Source organism: Schistocerca piceifrons, chromosome 1, assembly GCF_021461385.2.
Source record: "Schistocerca piceifrons isolate TAMUIC-IGC-003096 chromosome 1, iqSchPice1.1, whole genome shotgun sequence".
Classification (NCBI taxonomy): Eukaryota; Metazoa; Arthropoda; class Insecta; order Orthoptera; family Acrididae; genus Schistocerca; species Schistocerca piceifrons.
Window position 1 is genome coordinate 1169967187 of NC_060138.1, and position 20000 is coordinate 1169987186.

The following is a 20000-nucleotide window of genomic DNA, read 5'->3' on the forward strand; positions in this document are numbered from 1 at the left end:
TATTATAATATGTATCCTGGCTACAACCTGTAGGTGTGTGTGAGAATACGTGCCATAGGCAAGGCGGTGGTGAAGGTTTGTTAAGGCAGATGTACCAAAATGTTGAGGAACAATTTATATCTCATACTGTTAGTATGGGTGCTTTACTGTGGTTATATGTGGAGGGCAGTGTTTTAGTAGCTGCATGAAAATAATATGTATGTAATGTGCATCCCAGATGAGACATATAGAAAAAATGTCTGATAACAATTGGTATTAAGATTCATTATTTTATAAGAAAAGTTTTGTTTTATAATGTGAGATGACGTTGGTAAATGATCACTGTAATTACTGCACCTTAATGTATAACAAGGTGTGGACTACCTGTCGTTTATCTGGTCAGTGCACGTATTATGCGTGTTGCAGGCAGAACATTCAGTACCTTCTATGGTCTGTCTATCTGTACGGTAAACGTGAGGAATTTACCTGTTATGGAAATGAATGAACTCAAAAGTTTTAATACACTCCTGGAAATGGAAAAAAGAACACATTGACACCGGTGTGTCAGACCCACCATACTTGCTCCGGACACTGCGAGAGGGCTGTACAAGCAATGATCACACGCACGGCACAGCGGACACACCAGGAACCGCGGTGTTGGCCGTCGAATGGCGCTAGCTGCGCAACATTTGTGCACCGCCGCCGTCAGTGTCAGCCAGTTTGCCGTGGCATACGGAGCTCCATCGCAGTCTTTAACACTGGTAGCATGCCGCGACAGCGTGGACGTGAACCGTATGTGCAGTTGACGGACTTTGAGCGAGGGCGTATAGTGGGCATGCGGGAGGCCGGGTGGACGTACCGCCGAATTGCTCAACACGTGGGGCGTGAGGTCTCCACAGTACATCGATGTTGTCGCCAGTGGTCGGCGGAAGGTGCACGTGCCCGTCGACCTGGGAGCGGACCGCAGCGACGCACGGATGCACGCCAAGACCGTAGGATCCTACGCAGTGCCGTAGGGGACCGCACCGCCACTTCCCAGCAAATTAGGGACACTGTTGCTCCTGGGGAATCGGCGAGGACCATTCGCAACCGTCTCCATGAAGCTGGGCTGCGGTCCCGCACACCGTTAGGCCGTCTTCCGCTCACGCCCCAACATCGTGCAGCCCGCCTCCAGTGGTGTCGCGACAGGCGTGAATGGAGGGACGAATGGAGACGTGTCGTCTTCAGCGATGAGAGTCGCTTCTGCCTTGGTGCCAATGATGGTCGTATGCGTGTTTGGCGCCGTGCAGGTGAGCGCCACAATCAGGACTGCATACGACCGAGGCACACAGGGCCAACACCCGGCATCATGGTGTGGGGAGCGATCTCCTACACTGGCCGTACACCACTGGTGATCGTCGAGGGGACACTGAATAGTGCACGGTACATCCAAACCGTCATCGAACCCATCGTTCTACCATTCCTAGACCGGCAAGGGAACTTGCTGTTCCAACAGGACAATGGACAGGCGCGTAATGGGGCCCCTTAGGGAAATGGCAGCAAGAGAGGGGAAGAAAACCAATGTGCACTCCGTGTGCATACCGGGGGGAGTCATTCCAGATGTGGAAAGGGTCCTTCCGGATGCCATGAAGGGTACAGGGTGCACCCATCTGCAGGTGGTCGCTCATGTCGGCACCAATGATGTGTGTCGCTATGGATCGGAGGAAATCCTCTCTGGCTTCCGGCGGCTATCTGATTTGGTGAAGACTGCCAGTCTCGCTAGCGGGATGAAAGCAGAGCTCACCATCTGCAGCATCGTCGACAGGACTGACTGCGGACCTTTGGTACAGAGCCGAGTGGAGGGTCTGAATCAGAGGCTGAGACGGTTCTGCGACCGTGTGGGCTGCAGATTCCTCGACTTGCGCCATAGGGTGGTGGGGTTTCGGGTTCCGCTGGATAGGTCAGGAGTCCACTACACGCAACAAGCGGCTACACGGGTAGCAGGGGTTGTGTGGCGTGGGCTGGGCGGTTTTTTAGGTTAGATGGCCTTGGGCAAGTACAGAAAGGGCAACAGCCTCAACGGGTGCGGGGCAAAGTCAGGACATGCGGGGACCAAGCAGCAATCGGTATTGTAATTGTCAACTGTCGAAGCTGCGTTGGTAAAGTACCGGAACTTCAAGCGCTGATAGAAAGCACCGAAGCTGAAATCGTTATAGGTACAGAAAGCTGGCTTAAGCCAGAGATAAATTCTGCCGAAATTTTTACAAAGGTACAGACGGTGTTTAGAAAGGATAGATTGCATGCAACCGGTGGTGGAGTGTTCATCGCTGTTAGTAGTAGTTTATCCTGTAGTGAAGTAGAAGTGGATAGTTCCTGTGAATTATTATGGGTGGAGGTTACACTAAACAACCGAACTAGGTTAATAATTGGCTCCTTTTACCGACCTCCCGACTCAGCAGCATTAGTGGCAGAACAACTGAGAGAAAATTTGGAATACATTTCACATAAATTTCCTCATCATGTTACAGTCTTAGGTGGAGATTTCAATTTATCAGATATAGACTGGGACACTCAGATGTTTAGGACGGGTGGTAGGGACAGAGCATCGAGTGACATTATACTGAGTGCACTATCCGAAAATTACCTCGAACAATTAAACAGAGAACCGACTCGTGGAGATAACATATTGGACCTACTGATAACAAACAGACCCGAACTTTTCGAATCTGTATGTACAGAACAGGGAATCAGTGATCATAAGGCCATTGCAGCATCCCTGAATATGGAAGTTAATAGGAATATAAAAAAAGGGAGGAAGGTTTATCTGTTCAGCAAGAGTAATAGAAGGCAGATTTCAGACTACCTAACAGATCAAAACGAAAATTTCTGTTCCGACACTGACAATGTTGAGTGTTTATGGAAAAAGTTCAAGGCAATCGTAAAATGCGTTTTAGACAGGTACGTGCCGAGTAAAACTGTGAGGGACGGGAAAAACCCACCGTGGTACAACAACAAAGTTAGGAAACTACTGCGAAAGCAAAGAGAGCTCCACTCCAAGTTTAAACGCAGCCAAAACCTCTCAGACAAACAGAAGCTAAACGATGTCAAAGTTAGCGTAAGGAGGGCTATGCGTGAAGCGTTCATTGAATTCGAAAGTAAAATTCTATGTACCGACGTGACAGAAAATCCTAGGAAGTTCTGGTCTTACGTTAAATCAGTAAGTGGCTCGAAACAGCATATCCAGACACTACGGGATGATGATGGCATTGAAACAGAGGATGACACGCGTAAAGCTGAAATACTAAACACCTTTTTCCAAAGCTGTTTCACAGAGGAAGACCGCACTGCAGTTCCTTCTCTAAATCCTCGCACAAACGAAAAAATGGCTGACATCGAAATAAGTGTCCAAGGAATAGAAAAGCAACTGGAATCACTCAATAGAGGAAAGTCCACTGGACCTGACGGGATACCAATTCGATTCTACACAGAGTACGCGAAAGAACTTGCCCCCCTTCTAACAGCCGTGTACCGCAAGTCTCTAGAGGAACGGAGGGTTCCAAATGATTGGAAAAGAGCACAGATAGTCCCAGTCTTCAAGAAGGGTCGTCGAGCAGATGCGCAAAACTATAGACCTATATCTCTTACGTCGATCTCTTGTAGAATTTTAGAACATGTTTTTTTGCTCGCGTATCATGTCATTTCTGGAAACCCAGAATCTACTATGTAGGAATCAACATGGATTCCGGAAACAGCGATCGTGTGAGACCCAACTCGCCTTATTTGTTCATGAGACCCAGAAAATATTAGATACAGGCTCCCAGGTAGATGCTATTTTTCTTGACTTCCGGAAGGCGTTCGATACAGTTCCGCACTGTCGCCTGATAAGCAAAGTAAGAGCCTACGGAATATCAGACCAGCTGTGTGGCTGGATTGAGGAGTTTTTGGCAAACAGAACACAGCATGTTGTTATCAATGGAGAGACGTCTACAGACGTTAAAGTAACCTCTGGCGTGCCACAGGGGAGTGTTATGGGACCATTGCTTTTCACAATATATATAAATGACTTAGTAGATAGTGTCGGAAGTTCCATGCGGCTTTTCGCGGATGATGCTGTAGTATACAGAGAAGTTGCTGCATTAGAAAATTGTAGCGAAATACAGGAAGATCTGCAGCGGATAGGCACTTGGTGCAGGGAGTGGCAACTGACCCTTAACATAGACAAATGTAATGTATTGCGAATACATAGAAAGAAGGATCCTTTATTGTATGATTATATGATAGCGGAACAAACACTGGTAGCAGTTACTTCTGTAAAATATCTGGGAGTATGCGTGCGGAACGATTTGAAGTGGAATGATCATATAAAACTAATTGTTGGTAAGGCGGGTACCAGGTTAAGATTCATTGGGAGAGTGCTTAGAAAATGTAGTCCATCAACAAAGGAGGTGGCTTACAAAACACTCGTTCGACCTATACTTGAGTATTGCTCATCAGTGTGGGATCCGTACCAGGTCGGGTTGACGGAGGAGATAGAGAAGATCCAAAGAAGAGCGGCGCGTTTCGTCACTGGGTTATTTGGTAACCGTGATAGCGTTACGGAGATGTTCAATAAACTCAAGTGGCAGACTCTGCAAGAGAGGCGCTCTGCATCGCGGTGTAGCTTGCTCGCCAGGGTTCGAGAGGGTGCGTTTCTGGATGAGGTATCGAATATATTGCTTCCCCCTACTTATACTTCCCGAGGAGATCACGAATGTAAAATTAGAGAGATTAGAGCGCGCACGGAGGCTTTCAGACAGTCGTTCTTCCCGCGAACCATACGCGACTGGAACAGGAAAGGGAGGTAATGACAGTGGCACGTAAAGTGCCCTCCGCCACACACCGTTGGGTGGCTTGCGGAGTATCAATGTAGATGTAGATGTAGATGTAGACGTCCGCATGTATCCCGTGCCATCCAACGTGCTCTAGAAGGTGTAAGTTAACTACCCTGGCCAGCAAGATCTCCGGATCTGTCCCCCATTGAGCATGTTTGGGACTGGATGAAGCGTCGTCTCACGCGGTCTGCACGTCCAGCACGAACGCTGGTCCAACTGAGGCGCCAGGTGGAAATGGCATGGCAAGCCGTTCCACAGGACTACATCCAGCATCTCTACGATCGTGTCCATGGGAGAATAGCAGCCTGCATTGCTGCGAAAGGTGGATATACACTGTACTAGTGCCGACATTGTGCATGCTCTGTTGCCTGTGTCTATGTGCCTGTGGTTCTGTCAGTGTGATCATGTGATGTATCTGACCCCAGGAATGTGTCAATAAAGTTTCCCCTTCCTGGGACAATGAATTCACGGTGTTCTTATTTCAATTTCCAGGAGTGTATTTTACACTGTGAGATAATTAGAGTACGTGATATGTTTTAAAAGTTTAAATATTTGGTGTCATTACCTCGCTACTGCCGTTAAGTAATAGAATGATAATCCGGTTTAAGATGGTTTGGTTGCTTGAAAGTTTACTAATGCAGGCTGTAAGTTAGTAGTGTTCACTTGTTTATGTTATCGTAAATGCAAATCTGGGGATGACAACCTAAATGTGTTACTGAGCTTACATGAAATTGAAAAGAATCCATCGTGTGTGGAAACCGATTTCATTCATAAGCAAATAAATAAGCAAACCAACCATTTCATGTCCGCAGCTCGTGGTCGTGCGGTAGCGTTCTCGCTTCACACGCCCGGGTTCCCGGGTTCGATTCCCGGCGGGGCCAGGGATTTTCTCTGCCTCGTGATGACTGGGTGTTGTGTGCTGTCCTTAGGTTAGTTAGGTTTAAGTAGTTCTAAGTTCTAGGGGACTGATAACCAAAGCTGTTAAGTCCCATAGTGCTCACAAGGGAACCTCCCCATCGCACCCTCCTCAGATTTAGTTATAAGTTGGCACAGTGGATAGGCCTTGAAAAACTGAACACAGATCAATCGAGAAAACAGGAAGAAGTTTTGTGGAACTATGAAAAAAATAAGCAAAATGTACAAACTGGGTAGTCCATGCGCAACATAAGCAACATCAAGAAGAAGGTGAGCTGCGGAGCGCCGTGGTCCCGTGGTTAGCGTGAGCAGCTGCGGAACGAGAGGTCCTTGGTTCAAGTCTCCCCTTGAGTGAAAAGTTTACTTTCTTTATTTTCGCAAAGTTATTATCTGTCCGTTCGTTCGTTGACGTCTCTGTTCACTGTAATAAGTTTAGTGTCTGTATTTTGCGACAGCACCGCAAAACCGTGCGATTTGTACACGAAAGGACGAGCCTCTCCAACGGCAACCGAAAACATTTGATCGCAAAGTCATAGGTCAACCGATTCCTCCAGAGGAAAACACGTCTGATATATTCGATACGACACTGGTGACGGCATGTGCGTCACAGGAATATGTTGTCGACCCACCTAACTTGTACACTTGGCGAATGGGTAAAAAGGTTCTTCTACCTTGCCCGATTTAGGTTTTCTTTTGGATGTGATAATCACTCCCAAAAAAGTGATCGCATCGGACGGACGAACGGACAGATAATAATTGTCTGAAAATAAAAAAATTGAAATTTTCTCTGGAGAGAAGACCTGAACCAAGGACCTCTCGTTCCGCAGTTGCTCACCCTAACCACGGGACCACGGCGCTGCTCACCTCACATTCTCTTTGATATTGCATATGTTGCACATGGACTATTCAGTTTGTATATTTTGCTTATTTTTTTCCTACTTCCACACAACTTCTTCCTGTTTTCTCGATTGATCTGTGTTCAGTTTTTCAAGGCCTATCCACTGTGCCAACTTATAACTAAATCTGAGGGGGGTGCGATGGGGAGGTTCCCTTGTCAGAGCCATCTGAACCAACCATTTCACTCTCAGAAGACTTGGTCAGTGCGAATTGTTTGAAAAAAACTTAACTGTATTTTTTTTAAAGGACCTCTAATGTCGATCTGTATAAGAATGTAACCTGAAACACACGAAAATTTGTGCACTGACATAAGGCCCTGGTAAAATACAGAAACTGACAGTACCTACATTGCGCAAAGGAAACGAAAAAGGGAGGACTCGAACTTCTGACGGGAGGAGCCGCGCGAACCGTGAAAAGGCGCCTGTTTATCGAACGTAGTGCTAATATTCACCAGTAAATGATTTAATTTTCATTCCGCTCGGAATGGATTGCTTTTGAAATAATAAACAGTTTCTTATTTTTCCCCATCGGTTCCGTTTTCACTTGACTGCCCCTCATGTGTACACCGTCCGTAAAACAGACTAGTGGCAGAACCTGCCTGCACAGTGCCTAGTTGGGAAGAGCGATGACTCACGTTGTTTTCAGCGTACTCGTTGTCTGCCATAGACTTGTACCAAACCTGTACCGCCATTCATCACGGGCTGTCACAGCCTGGGCTGTGATTAAACCATTTCTTGCCATGAGCTTTCAGCCGTGACTGCCATTCCAGCAGAGTATGAAGGAGAACTATGAAGTTTGGTAAGAAGGAGAGAGCGACTGCAGAGATAACTGGGTGCCTGCGAGAGGGAAGATTGTGGGTTCGAGTACCGGTCCGGCAAATATTTTTAACCTGTCTGGAAGTTATGGAACAGCACACAGTCCACTGCAGAGCGACACCTTGTTCCCAACCTCAATGTTTTTAATGACAAACATCAAGGTCTTTGCAGGTCTGTGAAGACAGCAAGACTGCGCCCTGGTAATCCCTTTGTTTAAGTCTCGACAGTGGGTTTTTCGTAGTGCCTAGAAAATTTACCAGCTGCCGATGGCATATTACCAGGCTACCTGTTACTGCTTCTGACCTCTGCGGCTGTTAAGGTGCTGCAGGAAGCCAGCTAGAACATCAACGAGCGCTCTAGTACAGATTATCTGTGTGTTCCTAGAGATGCTTTCGCGAGAAAATAATGGACCGATAGTTTTAAGCTTCTGAACAACGCAGTGCTTCATTAACATCATCCTATACGAGGTAGAACTTCTCTGGCTTCCTCCGACATTAGAACTAACTTACCCACCCAGCGGTGGGACGGGGGAAGGGGAAGGAGTAGGGGGGAAGAAGTGGACCCCGAACTACGGTGCAAAGTGCGCAACAGAGGTGAGCTACAAAAAGAGGTCTTAGGACTAACTCTGTACCTTTACAATGAAATTTGATATTGTCGAACTGGAGCACGCGATCGGTTTTGGAAAATACTTTTTATTCACAAACGTCTTCGAGCCGTGGTGCACGATTGTAAGATTTTTCTTGTGGAAAGTAAGATTTATTTTTATTTTCTTCCAATATCCGTCACAGTTTCGATGAAGGTCATTTCTTTGCGGTGACTAGTTTAGGACCATCACGTCCATTTTCTAACCGAGTGAGTGAGACAGGATTATATAGCCTACCCCTGATGTTATTCAGCAGTAAAGGAAATCAAAGAAAAATTTGGAGTAGGAATTAAAGTTCAGGGGAAAGAAATACAGACTTTGAGGTTTGCCTATGACATTGTAATTCTGTCAGAGACAACAAAGGACTTGGAAGGGCAGCTGAACGGAATGGACAGTATCTTGAAAGGAGGGTATTAGGTGAATATCGGCAAAAGCAAAACGAGGATATTAGAATGTAGTCGAATTAAATCAAGTGATGCTGAGGGAATTAGATTAGGAAATAAGACACTTAAAGTTGTAGATGAGTTTTGCAATTTGAGCTGCAAAATAACTGTTGATGGCCGAAGTATAGAGAATACAAAGCTCCAAGAAAAACGCTTCTGAAGAAGAGAAATTTGTTGACATCGAGTATAGATGTAAGTGTCAGGAAGTTGTTTCTGAAAGTATTCGTACGGAGTTTAGTCATGTATGGAAGTGAAACATGGACGATAAACAGTTTAGACAAGAAGAGAGTAGAAGCTTTTGAAATGTGGTGCTGCAGAAGAATGCTGAAGATTAGATAGGTAGATCACGTAACTAATGAAGAAGTACTGAATGGAATTGGGAAGACAAGAAATTTGTAGCACAACTTGACCAAAAGAAGGGATCAGTTGATAGGACACATTCTAGGACACCAAGGGGTCAAAAATTTAGTATTGGAGGGAATTGTGGGTGGGGATGGGGGAGGGGAGCAAAAATCACAGTGGGAGACCAAGAGATGAATGTACTAAGCAGATTCAGAAGGATGTAGGTTGCTGTAGTTAATCGGAGATGAAGAGGTTTGCACAGGATAGGGTAACGTGGAAAACTGCATCAAACCTATCTCCGGACTGAAGACTACAACAACAACAGCCAAAAAAAGATTTTACGGTGTTAGCAAAGGTGAAAATTACAATATACTTATACAATTGTGTGTATGAGTTGAGCGTTACATAAAGCATTACAATATTTTTCCATCCGTGCAAAACATATTTTTAATACTTTTGCCGTAAGTCTAATTATACAGTCCATCGACGTACGAGGGCAGTTCAATAAGTAATGCAACACATTTTTTTTCTCGGCCAATTTTGGTTGAAAAAACCGGAAATTTCTTGTGGAATATTTTCAAACATTCCCGCTTCGTCTCGTATAGTTTCATTGACTTCCGACAGGTGGCAGCGCTGTATGGTGCTGTTAAAATGGCGTCTGTAACGGATGTGCGTTGCAAACAACGGGCAGTGATCGAGTTTCTTTTGGCGGAAAACCAGGGCATCTCAGATATTCATAGGCGCTTGCAGAATGTCTACGGTGATCTGGCAGTGGACAAAAGCACGGTGAGTCGTTGGGCAAAGCGTGTGTCATCATCGCCGCAAGGTCAAGCAAGACTGTCTGATCTCCCGCGTGCGGGCCGGCCGTGCACAGCTGTGACTCCTGCAATGGCGGAGCGTGCGAACACACTCGTTCGAGATGATCGACGGATCACCATCAAACAACTCAGTGCTCAACTTGACATCTCTGTTGGTAGTGCTGTCACAATTGTTCACCAGTTGGGATATTCAAAGGTTTGTTCCCACTGGGTCCCTCGTTGTCTAACCGAACACCATAAAGAGCAAAGGAGAACCATCTGTGCGGAATTGCTTGCTCGTCATGTGGCTGAGGGTGACAATTTCTTGTCAAAGATTATTACAGGCGATGAAACATGGGTTCATCACTTCGAACCTGAAACAAAACGGCAATCAATGGAGTGGCGCCACACCCACTCCCCTACCAAGAAAAAGTTTAAAGCCATACCCTCAGCTCGAAAAAGTCATGGTTACAGTCTTCTGGAACGCTGAAGGGGTTATTCTGTTCAATGTCCTTCCCCATGGTCAAACGATCAACTCTGAAGTGTATTGTGCTACTCTTCAGAAATTGAAGAAACGACTTCAGCGTGTTCGCAGGCACAAAAATCTGAACGAACTTCTCCTTCTTCATGACAACGCAAGACCTCACACAAGTCTTCGCACCTGAGAGGAGCTCACAAAACTTCAGTGGACTGTTCTTCCTCATGCACCCTACAGCCCCGATCTCGCACCGTCGGATTTCCATATGTTTGGCCCAATGAAGGACGCAATCCGTGGGAGGCACTACGCGGACGATGAACAAGTTATTGATGCAGTACGATGTTGGTTCCGACATCGACCAGTGGAATGGTACCGTGCAGGCATACAGGCCCTCATTTCAAGGTGGCGTAAGGCCGTAGCATTGAATGGAGATTACGTTGAAAAATAGTGTTGTGTAGCTAAAAGACTGGGGAATAACCTGGTGTATTTCAGTGCTGAATAAAACAACCCCTGTTTCAGAAAAAAAATGTGTTGCATTACTTATTGAACTGCCCTCGTACATTTGAGTAACCAAATGTTCATTATTCGTCGCTAGAAGTCATTACATGAATACCAAATTTTAAACTTTATATGTGTATACATTGCGATTTCCTTCACATCGAACGGCACAAGACTGAAGCGCTGCGTTACCCTGTTCGCTAGCAGTGATATGTGACAGCCTTGGACGTAACTGAAACGTTACTTGCACTTACAGTATACAATCATTTACATGTGTTTCTTTTTTACGTAGATACTCGTAATTATGATATACCATGCATTATAATAAATCAAAGTAGCGCCACAATGCGGCGTGCCCAAAGCCAATGTCTATCAGTCTCGACTCACGTAGCCAAGTGCAATAACTGTACATATTTTCATCTTATTTATCTATTTTATCTCATTTTTTACATTCTATTACCACAATGTTTCTTCTTTGAACCTCATCATGTGCTATGAACAGCTCACACCGCAGATTTTAAAATCTTCAAACATTCATGTGATATCGTAAAACATTACATCTTTTAAAACATGATCACTAGAATAGGTAAATTTCTCATATTTACCTTACTGTTAGTGAAATAATGACGTTTACAAATGTCCTGCCTTCAGCACATTTCATATCTGCGGTAACCAGATTAATGACACGTTGTCTATACCTTGCTACACATTAAGTTACAAGCGTCATAATGATCGCATATTATCATCAACCCACATCATAAATACTACATGAACGCTATCACTAGTGGTTATCATGTCTGCCTACACATCTCTCATCTGGTGTACATATCATGCACAGGCTGATTATTTTTATACAGCTACTAAAACATTACCTTACGTATCCAACCACAATAAAGTTGCCTTAGTGACAATAACAGTTACATACTGCTCCATACAACATTTCGGTAAGCCTGCCTTAGCAAACTTTCAAGCAACCTTGACTGTGACAAGATTTCCTGCGCGCTATATAATTTAATGGCCTAAATCCTATCTATATTAGAAGCCATATTATCGCTCCATAGCTTACCAGCTGTAGCCATGCTCACATTGTAAATTATGAAAACCTTTAAACTATATCGTATGTTGCATTCAGCTCACTTCGTAAAATATTACAACTTTTGCAACCCATTAATCGTCAAAACAAGCAAATTTCTCATATTTACTATACAGTTAGTTAGCCACTGACGTTAATAAATGTCCCACCAACAGCACGTTCAATACGTACACTAACCAGATAGTTGACCAGTGGTTTGCACCTTGCTGTACATTAAGATTCAGTCGTTACACTGCTCACATGCTGTCATCATCCTACAAGTTATAATAAAATATTTCTTTATAAAAACTATAAACACTACCAACATTGTTGTATCAGATATTTGCCTATAGTCTCTTATCTGTCATGTACAGTGTGTACAAACAAGTTATTTTTATGCAGCTAGTAAAACAATGTCTTTCGTACCCAACAACAGTAAAGGGGCCGTACTGACAATGACTACAATTACAAAATTACTCCATTCCAATATTTCGATAAGCCTTGTAGGATGGCGGTTTTTGATGATGTTATTTGACGTGTTAATGTTTGTTAAGGAAAATGACATATTTCAAGAATTGTGGTCAGAGGAACAGTTAGGTAACAGACCCCAGTACTGTGGTGTCGTAGAATCTTTGACAGCCAGTGAATGCTGCGGTGTGAGGCGGGAGTTTTTTTTGTTGAGTGTAAAGTGTAGTGCATGGACGCATATTTGGGCCTATGGGAGCTGCAGATTTATTACGAGGAGGAATGATGACCCAGAATAGAGGTTTGACATAAAAAAGATTCTCAAATAAAGAACAAGGTATTATTTGACGAGGTAAAACGTTTACATTTATTTTTATACACTTGTCTTGTTGATCCACTTCATCCTCGTCACCGTCGAGTTTTTGATAATTATTTCATTGATTGATCATCTGAGTTAATTTACTGTACCATTTAAGTCATTAGATTAAATTAATTTTCTTAATAGAGTCTACGATTCTTTTTTTTGGTGACTACCTTCCTTAATGATATTTCAGAACTAGCAACGAGTTTCATTGGCATTCTCTGACAAGATTATGAGCCAAATTTTCCTGGACCAACTGTAGTTAGTTTTTAGCCTTATGTAAGTGCAGAAATTTTCGTGTGTTTCAGGTTACATTTTTATACACGTCGACATTAGAGGTTATTTTAAAAAAACATTCAGTCAGGTTTTTTTCAAACAATTCGCACTGACCAAGTCTACCGAGAGTGAAATGTTTGGCTTGTTTTTTTATTTGCTTATGAATGAAATCAGTTTCCAGACACGAGGGATTCTTTTCAATTTCATGTCAATGATGTGGCTTTGAGCTCAGTAGCACATTTAGGTTGTCGATTCACATCCCCAGATTTGCATTTACTATAACACACACAGGTAATCACTACTCACTTACAGCCTGCATTAGCAAACATTCAAGCAACCAAATCATCTTAAACCAGATTATCAATCTATTATTTGATGACTGTAGCGAGGTAACGGCATCCCTACAATGTCGATGGTCGCTATTTAAATATACACTGGCGCGGAGACTTGTATGGCGTCATGTACCACTGAGAAATGTTTTGCGTAGTAAGTTGTATTAACCCTAGTACAGCTCAAGATGTGACTTGTGATTATGTTTAACCTTTGCTGATTGATAATACACTTAAGTTTTATAGGATACTTGATTATGGTCTAGGTCCGAAATTGTTCAGTCATACAACGAATAAATAACAGATGACAGTTTCAAGCGGCTTTCAGTCAATTAAACAATTCATCGCCGCTGTTGACCCGGACCAAATGGAACTCATCTTTCCATTTTCATCCTTGCAGAATACATTTTGAATGTCCGCTCCCTGTAGCTGAGTGGTCAGCGCGACAGAATATCAACCGTAAGGGCCCGGGTTCGTTTCCCGGCTGGGTCGGAGATTTTCTCCGCTCAGGGACTGGGTGTTGTGTTGTCCTAATCACCATCATTTCATTCCCATTGACGCGCAAGTCACCGAAGTGGCGTCAGATCGAAAGACTTGCACCCGGCGAACGGTCTACCGAAAGGGAGGCCCTAGTCACACGACATTTACATTTTTTTACATTTTGAATATTCTCTCCACAAAGATATTCAAGACTATACCGGTTACGTGGCAATAATTTAGTGACGAAGTACAGTATCACAGTTCTACATCTACATCTACATTGATACTCCGCAAGCCACCCAACGGTGTGTGGCGGAGGGCACTTTACGTGCCACTGTCATTACCTCCCTTTCCTGTTCCAGTCGCGTATGGTTCGCGGGAAGAACGACTGTCTGAAAGCCTCCGTGCGCGCTCTAATCTCTCTAATTTTACATTCGTGATCTCCTCGGGAGGTATAAGTAGGGGGAAGCAATATATTCGATACCTCATCCAGAAACGCACCCTCTCGAAACCTGGCGAGCAATCTACACCGCGATGCAGAGCGCCTCTCTTGCAGAGTCTGCCACTTGAGTTTATTAAACATCTCCGTAACGCTATCACGGTTACCAAATAACCCTGTGACGAAACGCGCCGCTCTTCTTTGGATCTTCTCTATCTCCTCCGTCAGACCGATCTGGTACGGATCCCACACTGATGAGCAATACTCAAGTATAGGTCGAACGAGTGTTTTGTAAGCCACCTCCTTTGTTGATGGACTACATTTTCTAAGCACTCTCCCAATGAATCTCAACCTGGTACCCGCCTTACCAACAATTAATTTTATATGATCATTCCACTTCAAATCGTTCCGCACGCATACTCCCAGATATTTTACAGAAGTAACTGCTACCAGTGTTTGTTCCGCTATCATATAATCATACAATAAAGGATCCTTCTTTCTATGTATTCGCAATACATTACATTTGTCTATGTTAAGGGTCAGTTGCCACTCCCTGCACCAAGTGCCTATCCGCTGCAGATCTTCCTGCATTTCGCTACAATTTTCTAATGCTGTAACTTCTCTGTATACTACAGCATCATCCGCGAAAAGCCGCATGGAACTTCCGACACTATCTACTAGGTCATTTATATATATTGTGAAAAGCAATGGTCCCATAACACTCCCCTGTGGCACGCCAGAGGTTACTTTAACGCCTGTAGACGTCTCTCCATTGATAACAACTGTGAACTGACTAATCACATGTACGAAGTTATATTGATATCCGATCATGTCTTTTGGGTGCTTCAGTCTACTCAAGGCTACAAGTTTGCGCACAGACATAAACAGATACCGGGTAATTCCCTGTCCAGCGTGGCGGGGAATTTCATGCTTGCTTCTCCACAGATAACATAGAAGGAAAGTTTACGAAATTCAGAGAACTGAAGAATATGCAAATCAACACAGATACCACATCATCATAAATTCGTCGTTCGACTTTGTTCTTTCAGTAGCGGTGCACTCCATGCTTTGGCAATTATGTTATTGTAATTACACAAGCAGATGTTCTTCCCACCGCCGATACAGTCAATTACAACAACTGGCCTTTTTTGTCTCAGATGCATTTTTAGAACAAGACATAAAAAGAAATGATACAGTGCTTGACAAAAAAAAAAAGAAAAGAAACACTGAAGCACCCAAAAGACATGATCGGATATCAATATAACTTCGTACATGTGATTAGTCAGTTCACAGTTTTTTTTACATTAATTTATCGTTTTCCATGGATCCCTTGGCGAGGAGTCTCTGGGATGTGGAAAGAGTGAAGTTTTTTTTTTTTTAACTCAGATACATGGATATTGTACAATTCAAATGCAGGTAGAGTTATGAGCTCTAATCCTTGTGAATATATTTATCGATGGAGTGGAAGGAGTTGGCCAACAGGAAGTTCTTCAATTCACTCTGAAACAGATCTTTATCACTTACAAGACCTTTAATATGCTCTGGTAAGTTATTGAATGTATGAGTACTCATGTATTTGACTCCTTTTTCTACTAATGTTAAACTTTTATAGTCCTTACACAAATTGTTTATGGTTCTGGTATTATAACCATGTTTTGCACTAGCTTCTGTAAAAAGATACATGTTGGAAACGACAAAGGACATCAATGAGTATATGTACTGACAAATAGTAATTAGAATACCACGTTTCTCAAAGACGTCTCTCCGTGATGATCTAGGACTGACAGCAGATATATTTCTAATGACTCGTTTCTGAATTTTGAAAATGTTCTCTTTGTGGGAGGAGTTTCCCCAAAAGATGATTCCATAACTCATTAGTGAATGGAAATAGGCCGAATAAACTAACTTCTTCATTTTTAAATCACCTATTCCTGCTATCATGCGTACTGCAAATGTAGCTCAACTCTGGCGTTTCATTAAGTCTAATTTTCCAGTTCAGTTTGTGGTCAAATTGTAGCCATAAAAAGTTTGACAAGTCTACAGCTTTAATTTTGTGTTCATATAAGTTTCTTTGTTGCCAATTATGAGTTATGAGTTCTCAGTCCGCTCATCGCTGCGTAGTTTCACTCAGTGTCGAGCATTCGAGCATCGTTCGTACAGTCATCTTTGCGACTCGTTCTAGTGGTGTTTCTTCTGCAGCTTTGCATCAGAATGAGTGATGTTATGCCTAACAGTTTTTACGAACTTTTAAGTCAATAAGAAGAAGGACAATAATTTTTATGCAGGTGCTGAGCAATATAATATTCTGTAAAGTGAAGTGAAAAATGCAAAAATCGTTTCCAATAAAAAATCTGTTCACTGCAGACGTTTGAAGCTATATGATGTTCTCAACATCGGAGGTGAAGGGAAACTCATAGCACCAGCGTCTACTGGAAAAGAAGAAATTCGTTATTACGTTCGTTTTGATGATCTTTTCAACGTACTGCAAGAGACCCATTTGCTATAGACAATGGCGGTCGAACACGGATTATTGTGGAACTGAATCGTAAGTACAAGAATGTGACCGTTCAGTCAATCGTTACTTATTTGAGATTATGTGAACCATGTCATAAAAAGCAAAAAACACTGAAAAGGGGTGTTGTAGTGAAACCTGCCATACACAGTGAAATGAATTCGCGATGCCAAACTGACTTAATCGACATGCAGGCAAACCAAGACAATAAGTCGATGTTCATAATTGTATACCAAGATCATTTGACAAAATTTATTATCCTCCACGCACTAACTTCTAAAAGAGCTGATGAAATAGCAAGTAATCTTTTGGAAATTTTTATCACCTTTGTTGCCCCAAGTATCCTTCATTCTGATAATGATAGAGAGTTTTGTAACCAAGTCATTCAAAGTTTATGTGGGTTGTGGAGTGATATAAAGACAGTCCACGGGAAGCCGAGCCACAGTCAGTCTCAGGGATCAGTCGAAAGAGCAAATCAAGACATCGAAAATATGTTACCATCTTGGATGGAAACAAATGAAACATCAAAATGGTCTGAAGGGAAAAGGTTTGTGCAAGCAAAGAAAAATAGGGCTTATCATGAAGCGGTCGGATGTTCACCATATGAAGACATATCTGGGGTTCCAGTGAAAATGGGCATTGCGACCTCAGTTGTTCCACATGATTTAATAAAAAATATAAACATTGAAGAAGACTTGGGAACAATGTTAAACACCACCTCCAATGACTCACAGGAAACTCAAAATGACGGCCAAGGAATTGATGACAGTGAATCAATTACTGGAACAGAAGGAACAGAGGTAGAAAGTGCGGCTGCAGCAGGTGAAAAAGCACCAGAGACACAGGATTTGACAACAGTTAACAACGAGGCACCAGCACCAGCTGATGGTTGTGACGAGGCGCTGACAACTTCCAACAGTGTTAATGAAGTGAAACGGATCAGAAAAGCTGCCAAAGAAGGTCTTCAATTGCAGGCGAAGAAAATGAAAGCAGCCTCGTGTAACAAAATTCCAAAACCTTCAGTCCGACGGAATGTGAGAATTAAAGTACCGGATGTAGACAGGGGTAAAAATTGATGCAAAATCTGTAATAGCAGTAGTGATAAATATTTAGGATGACGAATTTTATCAGCTTGGTACCAGAGCTGGTAAACTCAAGTCATTGTGCACTAGGAACCAATTTAAATTGTGCAAGGATAATTTTATCAACGTCGAGGAAGTAGCAAGAGAAGATGTTAGTCTATGGGAAGTGGCTGCCTAACAACCTTTTGTTGGAGGACAAGGGTTCAAAAAGGGCACTTGCTTAAAAAGGTGTTCAACTAAAAAATGTTTGTATAAATCGTCTTCCATATCATGTAATTCGAAATACCACAATGGTCAGCCTTGTTTTAACAAAAATTAACGTTCATAAGGTAACATTTTTTACAACATTTTTCACTAATATGGAATTTTGCTCATTATAATCACATTGGAATACAAGAATGTTTAAAATACGTAAATTTACAATAAATAGAAACTATTTCAATAAATTCCTAAGCGGATTTTTTAACTGAGTACTGTTGGTATGGATACATCCAAAGATTTACCAACATCTCTTGGGAAAAGTTCGAAATCTATGAATATAATAAGAAATTTCGGACTTTTACCACACCGTGTTGGTAAGTCTTAGGTTTCAGCAGTTAATTCTAGGATTCACCAATCATCTTACTTTTACCGTAACATTAACACTTTAATGGAAGATTACGCCTCTTAACGAGAACATTATGATAGCCTTTTAAATTTTTAAATTCGGCCAATAATTATATGAGATACTGAATATAAAATTTTTTCTTGCCCCTTGAAGCTGTCGGATACGCAAGCTGCAACTCGGTTCTGGTTACTTTGGCCGTTTACTAAGGAACACTACTGGCCATTAAAATTGCTACACCAAGAAGAAATGCAGATGATAAACGGGTATTCATTGGACAAACATATTATACTAGAACTGATATGTGATTGCATTTTCACGAAATCTGGGTGCATAGATCCTGAGAAATCAGTACCCAGAAGAACCACCTCTGGCCGTAATAACGGCCTTGATACGCCTGGACATTGAGTCAAACAGAGCTTGGATGGCGTGTACAGGTACAGCTGCCCTTGCAGCATCAACGTGATGCCACAGTTCACCAAGAGTAGTGACTGGCGTATTGTGACGAGCCAGTTGCTCGGCCTCCATTGACCAGACGTTTTCAATTGATGAGAGGTCAGGAGAATGTGCTGGCCAGGTCAGCAGTCGAACATTTTCTGTGGCCAGAAAGGCCCGTACAGGACCTCCAACATGCGGTCGTGCATTATCCTGCTGAAATGTAGGGTTTCGCAGGGATCGAATGAAGGGTAGAGCCACGGGTCGTAACACATCTGAAATGTAACGTCCACTGTTCAAAGTGCCGCCAATGCGAACAAGAGGTGACCGACACGTGTAACCAATGGCACCCCATACCATCACGCCGGGTGATACGCCAGTATGGCGATGACGAATACACGCTTCCAATGTGCGTTCACCGCGATGTCGCCAAACACGGATGCGACCATCATGATGCTGTAAACAGAACCTGAATTCACCCGAAAAAATGACGTTTTGCCATTCGTGCACCCAGGTTCGTAGTTGAGTACACCATCGCAGGCGCTCCTGTCTGTGATGCAGCATCAAGGGTAACCGCAGCCATGGTCTCCGAGGTGATAGTCCATGTTGCTGTAAACGTCGTTGAACTGTTCGTGCAGATGGTTGTTGTCTTGCAAACGTCCCCATTTGTGGACTCGGGGATCGACACGTGGCTGCACGATCCATTACAGCCTGCGGATAAGATGCCTGTCATCTCGACTGCTAGTGACACGAGGCCGTTGGGATCCAGCACGGCGTTCTGTATTACCCTCTTGAACCCGCCGATTCCATATTCTGCTAAAAGTAATTGAATCTCGACCAACGCGAGCAGCATAGTCATGATAGGCTACAATCCGACATTTATCAAAGTCGGAAAAGTGATGGTACGCATTTCTCCTCCTTACACGAGGCATCGCAACGACTTTTCACCAGGCAACGTCGGTCAAATGCTGTTTGTGTATGAGAAACCGGTTGGAAACTTTCCTCATGTCAGCACGTTGAATGTGTCGCCACCGGCGCCAAGTTTGTGTTAATGCTCTGAAAAGCTAATCATTTGCATATCACAGCATCTTCTTCCTGTCGGTTAACGCCGGCCGAAGTGGCCGAGCGGTTCTACGCGCTACAGTCTACAACCGCGAGAACGCTAGGTCGCAGGTTCGAATCGTGCCTCGGGCATGGATGTGTGTGATCTCCTTAGGTTAGTTAGGTTTAAGTTGTAGGGGACTGATGACCTGAGAAATTAAGTCCCATAGTGCTCAGAGCCATTTGA

General features: G+C 43.3%; 1 protein-coding gene across 1 annotated transcript in view; it reads left to right on the top strand.

Annotated features, from left to right (window-relative positions):
* LOC124801961 (scoloptoxin SSD14-like) overlaps positions 1–20000 on the top strand; it is a 477660-nt gene that overhangs the window by 206543 nt on the left and 251117 nt on the right. The window lies entirely within an intron of this gene.